Raw genomic sequence first — 23803 nt, 5'->3', positions numbered from 1 at the left:
TGTTTAGGGAGGGAGGTATGTTTATTTTCTTAGAATTATAAAGATAGATGGAATCTGTTCTTTTTCTATTAACATAAATTAAAACAAAGAAAAACAAAACAAACTCCAATTGTGCTCCCTCTACAGAGACACTTTGAATATCAGAAACTGCAATGAATACATGGAGCACTGTGGTGAATTCTAATTTTATATTTCCTTGGCATCTACTCAAGTTTGACTTTCTCATACCAGTGGGAGGGCTTAGTCAGCCGTGACACACTCTTTAGGTCGCCCTCTTCTCAGTTCCTTAAAGAAGTCAATCCAGAGTTCTCCTCCTGCTCCCTTCTGGCTCCCACCTGCGTACAGGCTGACTTGCTCCATTTGAGCCATCCTGCTTGGCCAGTGCAAATAAGCCACAGAGACCACCTCTCAGTCACTCCGCTACCTCCTGCATCTCTGCTTGCTTCCTCTAAATCAGAGCTCCTTGAGAGAAGCCTGCCTGGGGATAGAGTCCTGGACGCCAGCACATGCTTTGGCCCATACATCCATCTCTCTCCTCCCACTTCTCTCCTCACTTCTCCCCATCCCCAGTCACACAGACACTGAGTGAGTTTGAATGTCCTGATGGCTTTCCACATTGCTGCTGGCCTTGTGAGGGAGGAATGCTATCCTCTACTCTCATGGACCTGTGAGCAGTAAACTGCTCCTGCTATTTCACCATGGCTTGCTGTGCTCCCTCCTCTCCATCTTGATTGGCCTATACAACTGAATCCACTTCTGCAATTCTGGTTCTCCCAGAAGGTGCATATCTTGGTTTATGGCAGTTCTCCAGAGAGATGACTCAAGACCACATTATCTTTCTGGCGCTATTTATGAAGACTTTTCTTATCCAAAACTTTTTGCAACTGTGGTATGAATTTTATAAACATCACTCTGAATGCAGTACCTGCTTCTTCTCAAAGCAGCAAATACATTAGAGCAGGACTGCTGTGGAAAAGAGTCTAGATATCGTCATTGCTTACAGAATGTCAGAGCCAGTTATCATGTGTATGTGTGCACAAGTCCTCATAGATGCAGCTTGAACACAAAATGCCAGCAGTTGTTAGTGCATTAACAGCATGTAAAATTTGTTGAGAACTACCGTGGACTGGCCAGAGCCTAGGTTTCATCATACAATCTGCACAGCAACTTTATATGATGTGTATTTTTATTATTCTAAGAATGAGGACACTGAAAACAGAGAAGTTAAGTGACTTGGTCAATGTCACGTGTTTAAAAAGTTCATCAGGAAATGAAGCTGGTTTTTGTGCAATGGTGTCCATCCAAGCTTTTGAACGCCAAGCCACATTACCTTTCCTGGATCCAAGAATTTAGGTCCTACTTGAACATTTAAAATAGGTAAGAGACTTCTTTTTTCTTAGATTTCTTGTTTGGACAATGGAGATAATAATCTCTGTCTCTTACATAACCTAGGATTTTTCTTAATGCAAAATCATAATGATATGATATATAATTGGCCTTTATAACTTATAGTGTACTATATAAGTATAGTACTTAAATTGCTATTAATACAAAGGAACCAAATACAGCTACATACTGAGTTGCTTAGTTATATCAAATGTGCTGAAATATAATGTTGTCTAAGACAAAATCAGTATCATGGAAGGCCATGTAACTCTTCTAATAATCTTATGTATATTTAGTAAATATAATTTTGATTATTATCAGTAGGGTAGATTGTGGGCTATAAGGTGATTTATGTTAAGTCAAGCAGCTAAATTATATTATTTGGAGTAAAGAGTGGTGATCGAAGGAAAGTCATCAAAAGGAAACAAAAAAACCCAAATGACTAAGGTAACAAAATTGCTTGCTTGTATGGCTTTTATTTATTTTCATTAAAAAAAAAATATTTGAGCCAGCACCGCGGCTCAATAGGCTAATCCTCTGCCTTGCGGTGCCGGCACACCGGGTTCTAGTCCTGGTCGGGGCACCGGACTCTGTCCCGGTTGCCCCTCTTCCAGTCCAGCTCTCTGCTATGGCCCGGGAGTGCAGTGGAGGATGGCCCAAGTCTTTGGGCCCTGCACCCGCATGGGAGACCAGAGAGAAGCACCTGGCTCCTGGCTTTGGATCAGCGCGATGTGCCGGTCGCAGCGCGCCAGCCGTGGCGGCCATTGGAGGGTGAACCAACGGCAAAAAAGGAAGACCTTTCTCTCTGTCTCTCTCTCACTATCCACTCTGCCTGTCAAAAAAATATTTGAAAGCAAGAGACAAAAGCCTGGGTTGGGGCAGGTGAAGCCAGGTGTTGGTAACTCAAATCAAGCCTCCCTCGTGGGGGCCCAGATCCAACTACTTGGCTCGTTAACTGCTTCTTCTCCAGTTATGTATCAGTGAGAAGCTGGAATGGAGAATGGGGCAAGAACTGGAGCACAGACACTTTGATATGGGTCAGGTGTCCAAGCAGTAGCTCAATCTCTGTGCCAAACACCTGGCTCCTTTGTGTATCTTTCAAGGAGATTTTGAAGCTTTCTCCCAAGTGTAACTTAAATATTGACTCACAAACAGCTGTTGATACAAAAACTCTACCTTCTTCACTCTCTCTCTCTCTCCAGAAAGCCACACTGGTATCTGTCTAACTCAGTGTTGTGGACCTTTTGTTTCAATTTCTCTCTCACTTCAGAAGTGTCTGCTACTGCCAGCTACCCATGCATCTCCCTGCCTGTCTCATCTTGATGAGTAAGCCGTCTCAAGAAATAGTCGGCTCCACTGTTGTAAAGTATAGAAGGGGCTCCCTCATATAAAGAAAGATTGTAAGCTTGCTAATTTTACAGTTGTCCAGAGCTCTTTTATTTGGGGCTACATAGAGTAAAATATTTATGTGTGTATATGTTTTACTTAACATAAAACTAGTAAGAACTAGTTTTATATATAAAACAGGAAATTAGTTTTTATGTTGCATATATTTAATATAAATTGTACATATTTTATGCATAATTATGTATTATATGTAGTATATATGGTATTTTATGTACATATAAATATTTCATATGATACCATTCAAAGGCATAAAGTAAAATCTTTTCTTAAAAAATGTATTTTTTTAAGGAATACAAATTTCATAAGTGCAACTTTAGGAATATAGTTATTCTTCCCACCATACCTGCCCTCCCATCCACACTCCCACCCTTCCTCCTCCTCCCTCTCTCCTTGCCAGTCCTATTCTCCATAAAGACTCATTTCAATTACCTTTGTACACAGAAGACCAACTCTATACTAAGTAAGGATTTCAACAATTTTCACACACACACAAACCTATTTGAGAACTAGTTTTACAGTTAACTCTCAATACAACTCATTGTGGACAGAGGTCCTGCTTAGGGAGTTGGTACACAGTGACTCCTGTTAATTTAATAACACACGTATGCATGATGTCAGTGACCACCCAAGACTCTTGACATGAGCTGCCCAGGCTATGGAACCCTTTTGAATCCATGAACTCTGTTGGTATTTAGACAAGGACATAAGCAAAGTGGAAGTTCCCTCCTCCCTTTAGAGAGAAGTACATCTTTATTCTATGGCTACTTCTTTCCACTGGGATCTTAATCACAGAGATCCTTCATGTAGAACTTGCTTTTTGCCACAGAGTCTTGGCTTTCCATGCCTGAAATGTTCTCACAGGCTTTTCAGCCAGACCAGTAAGACTTAAGGGCTGATTCTGAGGTCAGAGTACTATTTAAAGTGATTATCATTCCACGAGTCTGCTATGTGGTCTGCTTCCTATGTTGGACCATTCTCTCCTTTTCAATTCTATCTATTATTATTACCAGACACTTGATCCTATTTAAATGATCCCTCCTCTAGTTTGGCATGTGCATTATCCCCCACAATTCTCCAATCTGAGTTCCCTCTTGGCTCTTCCTACAGCTTTATTGGCAGTGGCTTCAGCTACTGCAGTCTGATCTCTCCTCAATCTCTAGCCCTGGTGGTAGGCTCTTGGTGGCTAGGGTCCTGAGCTGTGGGCATCCACACCATCTGCATAGATCTACTGTGTCCCTCTAATTTGTGTAGAGATTCCTCTGCTGTTTTCTCCCTAACCCTTCCCTGAGACTGCACTCTATCTTCTAGACTCGAGCAATAAGCTCCTTCCTTACTCTGCCATCTTGGAAGCTCTTGCCAAATACTAAATAAAATCTATGGGATGTTACTGATTTGGACTGCGCTCCTGACCTCAGCCTAAAGACCAACCCAAAAGGGAGTCACACAAAACCTAAGATGTTTACATTTAAGATATAGCCTGAGAGGGGCCGGTGCCTTGGTTAATCCTCCACCTGTAGTGCTGGCATCTCATACAGGTGCTGGGTTCTACTCCCAATTGCACCTCTTCCAGTGCAGCTCTCTGCTGTGGCCCGGGAGGGCAGTCGAGTGTGGCCCATGTGCTTGGGTTCCTGCACCCACATGGGAGACCCGGAGAAAGCACCTGTCTTCAGGTGGCTTCAGATTGGTTCAGTACCGGGCATAGCAGCCATTTGGGGAGTGAACCAATGAAAGGAAGACCTTTCTCTCCGTCTCTCTCTCTCTCACTGTCTATAACTCTACGTGTCAAATAAAAAAAAAAAGATATGACCTGAGAAATCAAGAGGGAGCTACTAGACATGTCCACATGGAGGCCAATTTCCCCAAAAGAAAAAAAAATGAGGTTCACAGAAAGTTGTCAGAGAGAACTAGCCACCTGAGCTGGAATGAGGACACCCCTCTGCTTAGCTCATTGATGGAGTGGGGTGTTAAGTGAGCTGATATTAACCAATCCCCTTTTTGTTTCTTGTTTCTGCTTTCTTCAGCCTTTTTTTCTGTGGATGAAGTCCACTCTTCCACTCACCTTAGTGGAGTACCTTCCTATTTTGTAGATGAAATGTTGAGTGATTCATGAATTTCTAAGAAAAGCCAATTAGGTCTTTAAACAAAATTGTTCTTTGACAAATGCAACCCAAGTTATTTCTTTTACCTTATTCCACTGAACATCCACAACTGGATTGCTATTTTTTATGTGACCATAGTGTAGATTTAATCTTGGCACATGCTTCAGGTTGAAGGTGTGGTGTCCAGAACCAGATCCAGATGTAAAGGAACTATAGGACTTCATTTCTTTTTGTGTCTTCATGGTGGAAACAACACTTGTTCTCTTTGCTGGGTCCTTATAGATAATAGGAATTCACTGTATAGAAAAAATTATAGAAAGGGAAAAAAAAACAAGTTCAAAGACTCAAAGTTGTTACACAATATTCATGTACAGTAAATTGCTCAACGTTTCATATAGTTTTGATACTACTGAAACCCTGATTTGTTGAGAAATTGTGACTTATAAGAACTGAATTGCTTGAAAGCAACTGAATCCACACTGGACTAATAGTCTACTTCTTCCTCCTTAGCTGTCCTCATTGTACTTGTCTCTATCAAGTATTTTTTCTATCACGGGTAAAAATATATAGGTATATACATGCATACATAATTTAGGTAAAGAGGTTTTTTTGGAAATAGTTTTATATGAGGTGTATTTTATGAAATAGTTTGTCTAAAGAATCCTTGGTCATTCTGCTACACTACATTGCTCCTGATTCTAGGTTTTGTCATTTCTCTTTTTATTTATTTATTTATTTATTTATTTATTTATTTATTTATTTTGACAGGCAGAGTGGACAGTGAGAGAGAGAGACAAAGAGAAAGGTCGTCCTTTTGCTGTTGGTTCACCCTCCAATGGCCACTGCGGCTGGCGCACTGCTGCCAGCGCACTGCGGCTGGCGCACCACGCTGATCCAAAGCCAGGAGCCAGGTGCTTCTCCTGGTTTCCCATGCAGGTACAGGGCCCAAGCACTTTGGGCCATTCTCCATTGCACTCCTGGGCCACAGCAGAGAGCTGGACTGGAAGAGGTGCAACCGGGACAGAATCCGGTGCCCCGAGTGGGACTAGAACCCGGTGTGCTGGTGCCGCAGGCGGAAGATTAGCCTATTGAGCCGTGGCGCTGGCCTCGTCATTTCTCTTAAAGAGTAATAGCAATGTATATTTGTTTCCCTTTATAACTAAGGTCTTTATATCTGCAGAATGAGAAAGTGTAAAATCCATGGTCTATGACAATTACACTCTTCCACTGCTGTGTTCCTTGATCAAAATATAATTTATAATGTCTGATCAGTATTTAATGCTTAATATATCGAAAGTAATAATATCTATCAATCTATCTAGCTATATATATATGTATGTACATATATGCATATATATATATATATAGAAAGAGAGAGAGAGATGTGTTCTGATTATAACTTTATTTTTGTCAAAGGTTATTGCAAGAGTACTGTAATCTCTAAAACTGTTACCAAGTAAAGAAAAGAAGCATAAGGGCTCTGAGTCTATGGGTAGATGATACTTCTTATTTATTTCATCAGGAAAACTGCTGTATTAATCCACCATTATGTTATGTGCCAACTAAATAAAATTTCATATAAATTATGAAGTACCTGATTCTATTCTAATATTAATTGGCATTCATGGTATGAATTAAATTATATTCAATATTGTTCTAAAGTAAAACATAACTAAAATTATATTGCAGAAATATCTTGCACATTAAAAGAGAATAAAAAAGAGTCAGAAGTATAAAAATCATGGATTTTAAACTGAGACAAGCATTATCAGTGTGTACCCAGGGCCACGTGACACCCTAAGCCTTGGTTTGCTCATCTGCATAATGAGATTGCGTATCTACTTTTAGCCCAATAACAATTTTGAACCTTTTAGTCAAAGAGTCTCTTTCTTCAAGATCTTTTACTCTCTACTGATAGAAAATTGTCATTATAGGATAGATTCCAATATGGCTGAGTAGAGAAAAAATGTGCTGATTTTCACCAGAGGAAGACAGCAGAAGAAAAGTAGAGGAAGTGCATTCTCAGGGATAGCTGGAGAGAAGTTTTCAGAGGGAAGTCTACAGAAGGAAGAGGGACACCATGAAGTTGTGTGCAAAGAATGGACACACATGAGTGAGTGGGGAAACTATCAATGACTCCCACATCTGGGGGCTGGAGGAAACTCCAGCTTCTGAGAGCAAGATGAGAGTAGACTATGGAAGCCCAAACCACTGATGATATTGCCTGAGGGTGAGCCTTGCAGACCACATTGACTTTGAGTCTGGCTTGAAGTCCAAGTAGGAGAACACAGTATCCACCTAATCTGGAAGGAAAAGCACATTTCATTCTCCCCATTCCCCTACAAGGTCACCCAGTGGCCAGCTGGGAGAAGGCACCATCTTGATACCACTAGGGACTACAGCAGCTATTATGCATGTGACCAGGGGATTTTATCAGAGGGAAAGATTTTAGTTCCTCACTGACTTTGAGTCTGGCTTGAGGGTTGGCAGGGGACAGGTTATGAGGTATTTCTATCCCCTCAACCCATCACAGGCTCCAGGGCTCAAACTTTCAAGGCAGAGAACCCACAAGAAGCTGGCCCTGGGAATAGTTCTGCTCTTCCCATGGATGGGACAGGCTCATGGGGCTGAGAGAGGAGCTTCGGCACCCTGTGACTGCTGGAGTCTTGCATGCTGTGACTGTGGGAATGCTGTGACTCCACAATTGGGGGTGGGGTGTAGTGGGGTCTCTTGGGAATCACTGTGTCTGGCTTCAGACGCTTAGAGGTCCCTGACTGCCTGGGGTGGGACATTGCAGAGGGTTTTGTGCATAAACTGTGGACCACATATATCCTTTGTGCAGTTTATGCACCTGTATGTGTAGGGGATGTACCCACTGTGGACCAACACCAAGCATTGAACACCTTGGAAGAAAGGTGGTGATGCTGTGATTAAGCCAACTAAAGTGATCATACCCTCCTTAATGCTGACAAAATATATCTACCATGCCCAAATTGGATGTACCCCTGTATTATCACCCCATCCTTGAGCACTGAACAGAGCTCCATGTCCCACCCAGCACATGCCTCTGGATGTCCACTGAAAGAGCAGATACTCCAATAAGATGATAAGATTGATGAATTGCATGAAAATGAATTCTAAAGATTGATCATAAAATTACTCAGATTTATAGAGAAACAAATTCATGAGATGAAGTAACCACTATAGCTTATGGATGAAAAATTTTGCCAAGAGATGGAGATATGGAAGAGAAATCAAACTGAATATGAAAAATGAAAAATTCAATATGTCAGCTAGAAAATACAGTGGAAAGTTTCAGCAACAGACTTGGTAAGGTTGAAGAATATTCAAACTAGAAGACAAATTATTGGAAAATCTCAGTCAGACAAAACAGAAAAGAAGAAAAAATTAGAAAAAACTGAACATAGTGTTCAGGATTTATGGGATGCTATCAAATGATGAAACATATGTGTCTTAAGAGTTCCTAAGGTATGGAAAGAGAGAATGTATTAGAATGCTTATTCAGCAAGATGGTAGCAGAAATATTCCCTAATTTGGAGAAAGTCAGGGACATTTAAGTACATAGAACTCCTACTAGACACATTCAGAAAAGATCTTTACCATGACACATTATAGTAAAACTTTCAACAGTAAAACATAAAGAAAATACTCTAAAATATGCATGAGACAAATGTCTGGTTAGACTAATAGCTGATTTCTAATTAGAAACCCTACAGGCTAGGAGAGATTGAGGAGACATAGTCCAAGTCTTTAAAGAAACTGTCAACCCATAGTACTATAACCCCAAAAGCTCTCATTTAGAAATGATGTTGAAATAAAGACCTTCCAAAACAAACAGAAATTGAAATAATTTGTCATTACTCATTCAGTCTTACAAATGATCCTTAGGGGTTTGCTACACACAGAAATAGAAAATGATAGTCATCATAATTAAAGAATATGAAGGCAGAAAATCTACCAGTAAAAGTACAAAGGAAATTCAAATTAAACAATGGAAATATCTAGAGAAAAATAGTAGGACTAAGTCAGTATTTATTTATAATAGCCTTGAAAGTAAATGGCCTATATTCTCCAATTAAAGGATGCAGACTGCCTGAATGGATTAAAATGCCCATCTATTTGCTTCCTACAAGAAACATACCTCACCAACAAAGATACATACAGATTGGAAGTGGAAGGATGGAAAATATATTCCAAGCTAATGGAAAGAAAAAATGAGCAGGTGTAACCATCTTAATTCAGACAAAATACGCATTAACACAAAATGTGTTAAAGAGACAAAAAAGGGTGATATGTAATTATTAAGGGATCAATTCGGCAGGAAGATGTGACTATAGTAAATATATATGCAACCAATGCCAGGGTGCCTGACTTTTTAAAACACAAATACTAGTGAATCTAAAGGGAGACACATACAACAGTGATGGAGGATTTCAACATCCCATTTTCATCAATGGCCTGGACAGAAAATCAACAAAGAAACAGCAGAGCTGATCTACACTATAGACCAAATGGTTCTAATTGATATCTACAGAGCATTTCATCCAACAGTTGAAGAATGCATGTTCTTTTCATCAGTGAACATAATGTTTTCTGAATTAGACCATATGCTAGGCCACAAAATAGTCTCAGCAAGTTCTAACAACTTGAAATCATACCATGTGTCTTTCTGATCACAATGGAATGAAGATGGAAATTAACAATTTAAGAATCTCTAGAAAATATGCAGACACATGGAGACTGAAAAAATTAATCCTGAATGAATAGTGGATCATAATAGGGGACTTAAGCAATTTACAGATTCAAGACAATGCCAATAAAAATCTCAATGATATTCAGCATCTAGAAAAAACGATGCTAAAATTCATATGGAAACATAAGAGACCCTGCATAGCTTACCCAATCTTAAACAACAAAACAAAGATAGAGATATCACAACACAAGATTACTGATATACCATATAAGATACACTACAGAACAGTTGTAATCAAAACAGCCTGGAACTGGAACACAGACCAATGGAACAGAATAGGAGGCCCAGAAATCCACACAACTGCAACCAACTAATGTTAGACAAAGCAGCTAAAATCAATCCCTGGCACGAAAATAGTTTCTTCAAGAAATGGTGCTGGGAAAATTGGATCTTTGTACACAGAAGTAAGAAAAAAGATCTCTACCTTACATCTTATACAACAATCAACTCAAAATGGATCAAAAATCTAATTCTAGGCTGGCGCCGCGGCTCACTAGGCTAATTCTCCACCTAGCGGTGCTGGCACACCAGGTTCTAGTCCTGGTCGGGGCACTGGATTTTGTCCCGTTTGCCCCTCTTCCAGGCCAGCTCTCTGCTATGGCCTGGGAGTGCAGTGGAGGATGGCCCAAGTCCTTGGGCCCTGCACCCCATGGGAGACCAGGAGAAGCACCTGGTTCCTGCCATCAGATGAGCGCGGTGCACTGGCCACAGCGCGCCGGCTGCGGGGGCCATTGGAGGGTGAACCAACGGCAAAGGAAGACCTTTCTCTCTGTCTCTCTCTCTCTCACTGTCCACTCTGCCTGTCAAAAAAAATTAAAAAAAAAAAAAGAATCTAATTCTATGACCTAATACCATCAAATTACTAGAGGAGAACATTGGGGGAAAGTATATAAAACATTGGCAAAGGCAAAGACTTTTTGGATAATTCCCCAGCAGCACAGGCAATAAAAGCAAAAATAGACAAATGGGATTACATCAAGCTAAGAAGCTTCTGCATTGCAAAGCAAACACACAGCAAAGTGAAGCAGCAACCAAGAATTGGAGAAGTATTTTCAAACTATGCAACTGATAAAAGATTAATATCCCGAATCTGTGAAGACCTTAAGAAACTCAGCAAGGAAACCAACAATCTGGTGAAGAGAGAGGCACAGGGTTAAAACAGGCATTTTTCAAAGGATGAAATTGAAATGGCTAACAGATACATGAAAAAATGTACAGTATCACTAACCATCAGGGAAATAAAAGCTACAATGAGGTTTCATACCACCTCAATTGGAATGCCAATCATACAGAAATCAAAAAACAGTAAATGCTAGTGAAGATGTGGGGAAAAAGATACCCTAATACACTGTTGGTGGGAATGTAAATTAGTATACCTATGTGTAAGACAGTATGAAGATACCTCAGAAATATGTAAATTGATCTATTTGATCCAGCCATCCCACTCCTGGGTATTTACCCAAAGGAAATAAAATCAGCATATGAAACACCCATTTTTCTGTACACCCATAATTATTGCAGCTAAATTTCCAATAGCTAAGATATGGAACAACTCAGGTGTCCTTCAACTGATGACTGGGTAAAGGAAATGTGTGTGTGTGTGTGTGTGTGTGTGTGGTGTGGAATACTACTCAGTCATAAAAAATATTGATCTAGTCTTTTGCAACAAAATTGATGCAACTGGAAACTATTAAGTTAGTGAAATAAGCCAGTCCCCCAAAGACAAATATCTTGTTTCCCCGATCTGTGGTAAATGATAGAGTTAAAAATGTGATGCTTTTGAATGAAATTGACATTTTGAGATCTGATTATTTACAGCCTTTGTCTCTACTGTTGAGGAACAGTGTTTTCTTCTGTTACTCTTTGTTTAATTCTTTACTTAGTTCAGTACTAAGCTTATGATTATGAAATTGAAAGTATGTAAAAATTAAAAGAGAGAATAAGAATGGGAGGAGTAGTGAAGGTGGGAACATGGGACGGAGGGAGGGTAGGTTAGGAAGTATCACTGTGCCCCTAAATCTGTATATATGAAATGCATGAAATTTGTTCACCTTCTATAAATAAAAGTTACATAAAATAGAAAATGCTAATTATTGCATACAACTTTCAGGACTGTGTAACCCTTGGCGCTATGCAATGCTAGACTTGCCTGAAGGTTCTGGAGGTCCAGCGACCAGCCTGCACATCTCCTGGCATGTGTCTTGACTTGTACTAATGGAGACCTGGGAATACCAGTCCAGGCCAAGGAGACCTGAAGCCCACCTCTCTGTGGTCACATCTTGGGCAGTCTTCTGTTACTGATGGGAAGTCAGGCTCACTGTGATATCAGAAAGGTGAAAATAGTTAGGAAGAGTGAATCACAATAATCACCACCCTGTGCATTGTCCATTTATGATGACAGGAGATGAACAATTATGGGGACTTTCACCTTCAAAACCAGATGGATTTGTAAATGCAGAATATATTGATCTTCAACATTTAGTTATTGAAAAGTGTACAATAAAATCACAGAAACTTGAAACTTAAAATTATTTTGGTGTATTTTATTTAAATTGTAATGGGTTGTCAAGGGAAATGAATGGTCTTGAATTATCAGACAATAGGAACAGTTTGTTTTCGTATCAACCCTTGAACGGCAGCTACATGCCAGCTGTGGTGCTAAGTGCTTTTCATGCAAGGCATGCTTACATTAGTTGTGACCCGTTTCCTCTACAGGTCTTCCCTTCTCAGGAAATGGTCAAATCATACCTGAAGCACTTTGGGAATCAGCTTAGAATTCTCTTGTTCTTAGGCTTCCACTCTTTATTTTTCACCATGTTCTGTCCATCTTATATGCAAAAGACCAGTTCATGATTTATGCAAGATATATGAAAAAGGTGTGCATCTGTCTGCCACCTTCCTAGCTTGTGTTCCCATCTTCTCTTCCCAAACTGGTATACTCACCTACTAACTTTCCTATCTCTTCTGCTGTCCATACTTCAGAATCACACCAGATTGTTTTTGAAAATTAGGTCAGGTAAATTCATTCCCAAGTTTCATTCCCAGGTTTGATATTTTAACAGCCTTACTTTACCTTTGATATCAAATCTCTACTCCTCTAGGGTCTACGAAGCTCTGTGTGGTATTCTCTGACACTCTTCTCTAGCTCATCTCATGACTCTGCCTTGCCCACTGCTCTGTATCACCTTAGTCTTCAGCAAGAACTTGTCAGCCCCTGGGCCATGGTTGGTGATCACAATTCTCACTCCCACTATTGTCTTTCCTCAGTCTCATACCTGAGATTTCAGCATCAGTGTCATATTTTCAGGCAGGCTTCTCTTGACTCTACCATCCAAAGTAGGCTCTCCTACTATGTTCTAGCACAACATCTTGTTTATTTTGTTCAGGGAGTTCGGAACAATCTGCTATTAGTGTTAGCATTTTGGTGGCATCTTTTTTGAGTACCTTTCTCTTTAGAATGTAAACTGTAAGAAGGCAGGAGTATTTTGTGCCCACTGAGAATTCAGTACTGTCCCTGGCACATGAGATTCATTGAATAAATGAGTATTTCCTTAGAACTTCCTTGTAGCACAATGTTATATTCCTAATTTTGCAAATGAGAAACTTAGTTTTAGAGAGACTAGCAAGTGAAGGACCAGGAAGGAAATGCAGATCAGTTTGACTTTTCAAACTAAATTTCTTTATACTCCTTTGTTGTATGAATAACTTGGTGCTAGGTATGTGTGTGTGTCCCCACAATTCAGAGTTTCCATATACACTAACACTAGTTTACCACAACTATCAACTATGAAACTATGTGGAATTTATGCAGCAGAAATGCAATTAAGTAGAACAGAAATGTAAATCAATGGAAAATAATATTGTTTAAAGGCTGAGATTAAACTCCAGGTATTTACAATGTGATCTGGAGGGAATGATTGTGTGGCATTTTTTAGCCTTTGGCAATTTTGAAATCCCAGGGTCTTAGTTTCTTGGCTCACTTCCCACAGACATTAATAAACCTGCACCTGTTGATCATCACCCAGCAGGATGATCAAGGCTTGTCTTGGGGCTCACGTTCAGGGGTCTCACCTGGATAATGCTGCCCAAGAGTACTAACTGAGATGTATTATTGAGGACTCCAGTTATACTATCCCACCTCTCCTTGGTAAGCTCTAGGGGTCCGAGAAAGGACAGCTGCACTCTTTCTCTTGAGCAGCAAGATGTACATGAATTAGCGTAGTGAACCAGAAAGTCCATGAGATTTTCTTCAAGTCCTACAACTTTGCCCCAACAGGTGGAGACTTGAAATACCCTATGTGCATAAGAAACATTTTTAAAAAAATGAAAATAAATACGGATAACTTTGAGTGAAGTTTCTTAAAAAATTCAAATGGAATCTCCCAAACATTGTGAAGTGGGCACTGATGTTACTGTGTCTTACTTGTATGCACCTGCTGGTAATAATTAGAGATATTTGTTACAGTTTTTTGAACTTTTTATTTTGAAAAATTTGAAGTGAATGCACAATATAACATAATGAGCCCACCTCCCCCACACCCATATCTAAGATTTAAAAGTTAGCAGTAAATGCTTAGTATAGTTATATCTACACCTCATATAGTTCATTGCTTCCATGTGAGTTTGAAGTAAATACATATTCTTACATTTTCAAATATTTCTATATATAGTGTAAGAAATAAAGCTTACTGTTTTCAATACAGCCATGACACTAGAATTGCCAGATTTAACTAACAAAAATACTGGTCATACAGTGTAGAACATACAAAATACATTTTTAAGTTTTTCATCTGAAATTCAAGTTTCACTGGATGTTCTATGTATTTTATTTGACGCATCTACAAAATACTGTTTTCCACATAAAACAATAACTCAATAATTTCAAATATTCACAGCCACTATTTTCATTTCTGTCTCAACAATTGTCATAAATATTTTATTTTATTGTTTTACTCAGTTCTACTCCAATGAAGGCTCATATATTTCAATTGGTTGATAGGATGTTTGTGTCCTTTCAAACAATAGATTCATCACCGTTTTTCCCTTGGCAATTCATTTGTGGATGAAATCAAGCCATTTGTTCTGTGGTTTTCCACTGACTGGATTTTGCTGATTGTGTCCTGCTGTGTCTTCAACACGGATTTCAGTCTCCTGGCTTTTCAAACCAATCTGTAGTTTGGTCCAGAGGCTTGATCTAAAGAATCTCTCACATAGGTGTTGTGTTTTTTCATCAGGAGTCACATGATGTTGCAAGAGACTCTTTTATTGTTAATGATTTTAATGAATAATACCTGATTTAATTATAATCAGGGGCTGTAAAATGGTACAATTTTAATTCATATTTTCATTAATTTTCCATTAATAGCTGAACTGCTATCATGAAAAGAAATAAAAATGACACTGCCATGCAATAATACAGTTGCTAGAAATTGCAGTTATTTGCATTTTTTCCTTTAGTATAGGGATATTAGGATAAATTATTTTACTTTAAATTTGCCTGAACAATCTTTTTCTTCAAATCATTTACTCTACTAAGTGTAATAATATTTACTTCATTCATTTAAAAATGCCTTTGATATATGCTTTAAAATCAATTTTGTAAAACAAAATATATTAAAGTCTGTCTAGCTTTCATCCCTCTTTCTCTTGTACCTCTTATAGGTGACTAGAATGAAACATTATAGCCTTTGTTTCCAATTTTGAAATATGTACTGTTGTATCTGTATCAATATCTTCCATTCTTATGTTAATATGAGAGCATTATTCAAATTGTTTAACTTATATTCATATTTTTCTTCTAGGAACCACTAAAGGCAAAAAATAGAGATATTCCCCATTTATTTTCCTGTAAAAAACTGTTTGATATTCAATTAGTCCTCTGTTGGCAGACATGGGAAGGAACTTCCTTCTCGGTTGCTGTTCTGTAACAAAGACAAACTCATAGTTCAGTGATGCTGAGGTAAGTTGGGATGAGTTCACTGGGACATTGAACACTGTTGTTTGACACTAACTAATCATTTCTCATTCTTGAGTTCTGTCATTTGCTCTAATGTAAGTTCAGAGTCTGCACAGAATAAACAAATGCATTGAGTTTCGCCAGTGAAGAAGAAAACGTTACAGTTTTTCTCATAGAACAAATAATGAAGATAAATAAAAGAAGTCGATTTAGAACAAAAAAGTTATGGTAGTTTTACCAAGCTCTGTATTTTAATGTTTCATAGTGAATAATAATTATCTAATATTTAGAAACAACTCAAAATCACTTCTAAATAACTGATGAATTAAGCATCAAATGAAAACTAATAAAAAAGACAATCTTCATGAAATAAGCTAGATCCATAAGACAATAATGAGCTTTAGGTCCAATGCTCACAACATGGTAGAAAATAAGTATTCTACCCACTGCATTTGTGAACAAAGTTTAGCACAGTATTCCTAGGGGAAAGACTAAAACCATTGAGGTTTATAGGCAAATATTCACTTAATGAAACTCAAAACTAATGCACTGAAAAAATGCATCTGAGGATTCTGTCTCCGACTCTGATAAAAATAATCTCAGGCCAGATCAATCCTTTTACTGAGAGAAATTATGAAAACAGAACAAGGAAAAGCTGTTGGGTGTCTTCAGAGGGCAAATGAAGTGAATCCTCTGAGATCGGAAGAGAAGAGAAACACTGCAGGGGCCAGGCCTGCTCTGTCACTCTCTTGACCATTTGCTGGTTCTCACCATAGGGCATAGAACACAAGAAGGATGGTGGCCTGGCCCTTTCTCCCTTCTCACAGGGAATGGATAGAGGAATGCTGTTAACTACCAAGGCAGCTAAGACTTGAGTGGTCAAGATCCGAATGACAGGGACCACTGAACTGCACACAGCCAAGACTCCCAGGACCTTTGTCAAAAGAAAGTGTTAAGAGGCCAACATCTGGCCTCAGTTTTCAACAGTCTCACAGACATGGGTGAAGATCTGGAGAAAGATTTGTTAATTGTCTGAGCAGATCCCAGGGTGCTGATTGAACCCTGAATTCTGTTTCGGGTCTCACAGCGGTAATCATGGGGTTCACACAGCATAGGCTATGGCAACTGCTATGATAAAGACATTGGGGAAGGGGTCTGGTCAAACAAACATCTCAGCCACATAGAAAAATGGCAAATAAAGCAAATGACAATATTACAGTAGAGCAAAAATGCATGTTCCCCTTGTGCCAATGTCAGGCACTCAGAATTTCACCCTCTCTGACTCCTTTGAGAAAGGGATGTGGCCATTAGTAGAAGCTCCTGACCTGGCTCCAGGACTCAGGCCAAAGTGGAAGAAGCACAGCTGGAGCTGCCAGCATGAGCACTCTCAGGTGTGAGCTGGCACAGTCTGCATCCTCACTGATGGGCATGAGGAGCTGCTCACTGTCTCCCCGCTCTTCTCTGCTCAGCCTGATTCCACACTGGAGGTGAAAAGCAACCCCAGGGCAGACAGATGCTATTCCCACCTGATTCCCCAATTCCCTCAAGGTTATTAATATTTTAAATAAACGTGATTTGTGTACCCAGTTTAAAATCACATCCCAGCAGTAGAATAGCTGAAAACCATACCCTGTGCCAAGCATCTCCTGGCCTTGCTTTCTGAAAGTCGCTACTCCATACTGGCTTCTCTTTTTGCTCTCCTGGTCATTACTTTCATTCGTTCAAAGAGAAGAGTGGAGACTTTACTTTCTAATTTGTCACATTTGAGGTGACCTGTTGACTTCCAGCTAGGAGAACTCACTCTTCCCTCTCTGCCTCCATCTTTGATTACATTTTAACCTCAAGTAACATATATACACACCTCTAGTCTATGTACCACTACCAGTCATAGAACCTCTCCTCTTCATTAAGACTAGATATTCACACTATTTAAGCTAGCCCCTGGACTTCCTCTCAACATCTGATGAATTACCTTTATTTTAAAATCTTCAGTTAGTAATACCACCTGCCATTCTGCAAACATAATGCAGTCTTTAGCTATTAATCTAAGGAATTATTCTAAAACTTGAATCTGTGAGTCTTATAATACAGTGTTTTAGAACAGAAATTGGAGAGTTAAGATTATGTTTCCTGGAGTTTCCAATGCAGTTGGATTACTCAATGTGTTTGCTGAAAACAGAGGATCTATCAGATGGGGTAATTGAGAACTGTTGATCAAAGAGACTGTTGACAACATTGTGGTGCAAAGGAGTAGAAAGCACCAGAGTGGTGAAGTATTTAGGGATAGCCAGAGGGAGCAATGATTACCTTGCCTGTCTTGAAGGTAAGAGCAGAGGGAACAGGCACCAGAGCTACAGTTGTGAGAGAAGACATGGTTCAGGCAGAAAGTCCTGGGATCACTAGCAGAGAACTGACAGGAGTAGAACCAAGGGCTGTGACTACTAGTGTTGGGCATTGGCAAAGCTCAAGTGGGCAAGGGACCCCACTAACACGGTCCATAAAGCTCATTCCTGAGACAGAGCAGCACAGAGAAACAGGGAAGATGGGTCTGAAGGGAGAAACAGAACATGTTCAGATGGCTTATGTCTTTCTTGCCTTCATTTCTTTATGCCTAGTATTCTGCCCATTTGGTCGCGAGCATCCATTTTCTCAGAACAGGTTTATATAGCAGATACAAATACAGATAATGGCCAGCTGATATTCAGCTTTTGGATGTCAAAGTAAGCTTTTATTTCCACAGAAAATTCACATCTTTCCATCAGAGTTTATAACAGCTTTTTTTAAATGAGCTTTTTCAAAGGGGAAAGTGGTTTTTGTTTTTGTTTTGTAGTGACAGAGGTTAAGTGTTCTAGGACCCAGGAATTGTTCATTCCATTTGTTTTAAAAGAAGAAAAAAATACTAAACCTCACAAAAACACTTTTTATGATTCTAAAGAATTAAAATTTGTGGGAGAAGGCACATTTTTTATTTTTGTATATTTTTCTATTTTTAACGTTAATTATTTTTAAGAGATTCAATATGAATTACAGACACAAGTCTAAGAACAGAGTGATATTCCCTTTTTCCCTCCCTCCCTCTCCCCCACCCTTCTCCCTTCTATATTTCTTTATTTCTCTTTTTTGTTTTTGAGGTAATGTATCTTGAATTTACATGACAATAAAAATTAAGCAACAGAATTACAATTTAGAAGTTACCTTGAATCTGAGAAAGACCCCTAATATAAACTCAAGAGAAAGGACATGCCTTATTTCTATTTTTGGTTAACCAAGTTTTTATTATTATTATTTTAGTTTGTGAAGACTACAAATATTATAATTTAACATCCATATTCATTCAACTTGGTGCTTGAGGAGAAATTGCTGAATGAAATGTCTAGGCTGATAATCATAAGAAAAAAGAAAGAAATAACATTTATACAACACTCACTATACAGACTTGTTCAAAGTCCATTTTATGTTTCAGTCTGCTTGATTGTTTTAACTTATGGAAGTGGGAGACTACCAGAATCATTTTATACATAAAGGCAGTGAAGAACAGAGAGACTAGGTGACCATCTCAACATGACACAGCTGATCTTTGGAGGGGCTGGGAATCCAGCCTCTGAAGACTGGCTCCTCCTGTGTCTTTATTCTGCTGTATCACAAAGAGCTTGAAAGCTGCCATACATAACAGAAATAGAAAATATTCTGGGGCCGGCACCACGGCTCAATAGGCTAATCCTCCGCCTGTGGCGCCGGCACACCAGGTTCTAGTCCCGGTCAGGTTGCCGGATTCTGTCCCGGTTGCTTCTCTTCCAGTCCAGCTCTCTGGTGTGGCCTGGGAGTGCAGTGGAGGATGGCTCAGGTGCTTGGGCCCTGCACCCGCATGGGAGACCGGGAGAAGCACCTGGTTCCTGCCTTCGGATCAGGGCGGTGCCCGACCGCAGCGTGCCAGCTGCAGCGGCCATTGTGGGGTGAACCAATGGAAAAAGGAAGACCTTTCTCTCTGTCTCTCTCTCTCACTGTCTACTCTGCCTGTCAAAAAAAAAAAAAAAAAAAGGAAAATATTCTGGGAAGAAAGATGTCAGATCATTTTTTCACATGTGCTCTGGGAAGGATACAGAGTGTCTGAGGGTAAGCCAGCAACCTGGACAATACTAAAGTACAACCAAGGAAGATGAGAAAACATCTGCATAAACATTGTAACCAGTGGATAGAGAAACACAGAACTCTGTTAGAATGCACTGCTGGATGAAGAAGGATTGCTCATTTTGGAAGATGCTACCATAGACACATGGCAGATGCTGGTGGACCAGATATCTTCTCTTCAAAGGCTGGATAATATATAATTCCTCTAGCTAAACATAAACAAATGAATAAAAATAGATTCTTAGAATTCACATTATCCTGAAACATATGTTCAGGAAAGAAGAAGGAAAAGAGAAAATATTGAATTGACTTTGTAGTTTTTCAAGAGACTGAATGTTGAACAGAAGTGACAATGCTCTTTGAATTGGTAAGATTTAATCTGCTACCAGAAAGGAGTGAGCATCCCAGAGATAAGTTAAATTTGATTATATAGAAATACACAGATAATATCTTTACTAACATAAAATTCTGACTGCAAAATTTGTATCTATTGCTTGTACGCTGACTTGAATGTCACTTCAACTTTTTGCCTCTTTGTTGGAAACCAGTAGCGTTTCTCTGATCTGCTGTAGGGCTTAATTTAGGTCTATATCTCATTTTATCACATGGTGTTACAATTCAGTCCTTCTGCAATTATGCAATTGTAGTTGTCTATCTTTCAGCACAAAGACATCTCCCCTCCTCCCTCCTCCCTTCCCCTCCCCTCCCCTTCCCTTCCCTTCCCTTCCCTTCCCTTCCCTTCCCTCCCCTCCCCTCCCTTCCCCTTTCCCCTTTCCCTTTCCCCTTTCCTGTCCTGTCTTTCCAGTCCTTTCCCATCTTGTCTTTCCTTCTTTTTTCTTTCCCCTTCCTCCTCCCTCCTTTCCTATTTCCTATCTTCATTCCTTGCCTTTATTCTGAATATTTTATTCTACCTAGTAGCATCTGCTTCTTTATGTAATTACAGATATTTTCCTCAAAAAAATGAGTGTATAATAGCTGATTAAAACTCTCTCTTAACTTTAACTCCCTGATCCCTGAAAACTAAAGATGATAACATGCTACCTGTAGGAGAATAAATACTGAAATTGCATACCTCCTGCCTTCATCAGGCTTGGTTCAATTCTGGCATTGCAGGAAGGTGGTGGTAGAGCTAAGGAGCTGACAGCAAGCCAGCCTCTCAGATTCTTGGTCACAGCCTCATACTATGGGGCTATGAATTTTTTTCATCAGTAACTTTTGGTCTTGGGGGAAAAAAACTCAATAAAAGAAGAAGGTTAAATATTGTGATTTTTGTGAAAGATTATCAGTTAACCCATTAAGATATTAAAATTAAACTCTTTTAAGACTTTCAGCTGAATCACATCTGTATATTTTGCTTGAGTATATGTTTAGAAAGAAGAAATCTGAATTGAATTTATATATCTTTATGACACTGTAACAAAAGCAATTTCACAGGGCTTCTGCTGCTCACTATGATGGAATAATCACTACTGGTCTAACCCTTCCCATGTAATAAAGAAAAATATACCATAAAAATAAACCCAAATAGATGAAACAATACATCCAGGATTGACTACCAAGCAGTGCAGAACTCTAATTTATGAGAAAAGGGAAACACATGCCCCAGCGCTCTGCTCAGTGAGAGATCTACAGAGTGTGATGGTCCCGCTGACTTGAGGAGGCAGAGCTCTGAGAACAGGAGAGTTTAAGTGGCTACAATCCTGTGTCAGGAAATTGGAGATGGCGAATGGTGCACCGTGGAAGGGAGGCCAGGAGTGCATGACTTGTGCACATGGGGAAATATCATGACAAGTACAAGAAAGAGGCAGCTTTGGATTCGAGAGTAGACCTAAGAGCCTAGTGGTCTAGCAGGCATGGAGGAAACTGAAGTCGTTGGCTAAAAGGAACGGTCACTCTTTTTTAACATGTCATGACCACCACTGCTATCCACTGGAGACACTAAAAGGGCCTTGTCTAAAGAGCAAGGACCACATACACAAGAAAATATGTATTTTAGACCCTTCTCAAAAAAAAAAAATAAAATCATTCCTGGTAAGATTTAAGGAGGGGCAGAAGTACTGCCAAGTTAGAGGAACTTGGGAAAGAGTTTCTGTGTTTCACAGATGTGTCCTGATGTGGCATAACCTCCAATCTACTCAATTTCAGTAAAATCACTTTTGAACTGTCAGAAATTACAAAATTCAAAGTTCTAAGAAACCAGAATGTGTGACAGATACTGTCTTTATTTTATTTTATTTTTAATTTATTTGACAGGTAGAGTTATAGACAGTGAGAGAGAAAGACAGAAAGAAAGGTCTTCCTTCCATTGGTTAACTCCCCAGATGGCCGCTATGGCTTGCGCAGCACCGATTGGAAGCCAGGAGCCAGGTGCTTCCTCCTGGTTTCCCATGCAGGAGCAGGGGCCCAAGCACTTGGGCCATCCTCCACTACCCTCCCTGGCCATAGCAGAGAGCTGGACTGGAAGAGGAGCAACCAGGACTTGAACCCGGTGCCCAGATGGGATGCCGGTGCTGCAGGCGAGGGATTAAAAAGTGAGCCACAATGCTGGCCCCAGATACTGTCTTTAAAATCCAGCAGAAAGCTAAGAAATACTAAACAAGCAAAATCAAGATAAAAATAGCCAAAAGGAACCTCAAAATTCTCTATTTGGTATATTTGGCATAATGTATTTAAAACAACTATTTTAAAAAGTTCAAATAATTAGTAGAAAATTTGTTAAAATAATAAAGAAAGCTTTATCTTTAGTGAATTAAGATTACTAATGAAAATGAAAGAAAATCACTTTATAAAATGAAAACTTTTAAAAAATGGAAATTTTTGTATTTAGGAGTACAGTAAAAGAAAATAAATGAGAAAAACTTACTGAATGATTAAGTAATAGTTTAGATAATCAGTAAAATTGAAGCAGATCAATAGAATTTATCTGATAAGAACAGAGAGGAAACGATTTAAGAACATGGACAGAAATTTGGAAAGTTCTGAGACAACGTAAACTTTATATGTGTAACCTCAGTGTCAAGAGGAGGACTGAGGAAAAGGCAGAAAAAATATTGGGAGGGACATGGCTGAAAATTTTCCCTACTTAATGATGACCTTTGACATATAGAGCCATGAGTCACAATAAATTCAACTTAGGAAGAATACAAATGAACTTTCATGGAGGGATATGATAGTTAAAGAATTGAACACCATAAACAAATGGGAGTTTTTGAAAGCAAGTAGAGAAAAACAAGACGTGGTACACAAAGAGAAGGGATGACATCAATGCTCACTGACTTTCATCAGAAAGGAAGTGAGAATGGAATCCAGAAGGTGACAAAGTGACATCTGTAAATTTCTAAGGCAAAGTAAAGCCTCAGTCAGAGTCCTATAACCAGCAAAAGCATCCTTCGAAAATGGGAGTGAGACGATATTTTCAGAAAACTTGGATTCTGAGAAAATGCTTTTGCCAGCGAATTGCACTACAATAAATGCTAACGTCTATTCTTCAGGTGGAAATGGCATTACCAGAGATGCCAACTAGGACCTAAGGATAGGACTTGCAGGAAGGAAAAAGCACAGCAAATGATTGGTACATGGATGTGTAATAAAAGGCTGTTTCATTGTTCTCACAACTTACTACAAGTGCAGCTAAAGCACACTCAATAAAACCACACAAGCAAAGTAAACGGAATTGTAGTTTTTCTAGTGATCGCACTTGTTAGATAATGATTAGAAACTGGAAATGGGCAGCAACCTCTGTGAAGGAAGCTGTGGGAAGTAGAAAATGGAGAAAACAAAATGCCAAGTGCAAACTAGGAAGCATGAAGTGGTACAATACTGATATTTATTTATTTAAGAAGTAGAATTACAGTGGGAGGGAGAGACAGAGACAAAGGTCTCCATCCACTGTTTCAAACCCCAAATGGCCGCAACAGCCAGAGCTGGGCCGAGCCAAAGCCAGGAGCCAGGAGCCAGGAGCTTCTTCTGGATCTCCCACAGGGGTGCAGGGACCCAAACACTTGGGCCGTCTTCTACTGCTTTCCCAGGCCGCTGCAGAGAGCTGAATTGGAA

Source organism: Oryctolagus cuniculus, chromosome 2 (assembly GCF_051225735.1).
Source record: "Oryctolagus cuniculus isolate XC-2025 breed Fujian yellow rabbit chromosome 2, ASM5122573v1, whole genome shotgun sequence".
In the NCBI taxonomy this organism is placed as follows: domain Eukaryota; kingdom Metazoa; phylum Chordata; class Mammalia; order Lagomorpha; family Leporidae; genus Oryctolagus; species Oryctolagus cuniculus.
Note: the sequence above shows the minus strand (reverse complement) of the source record.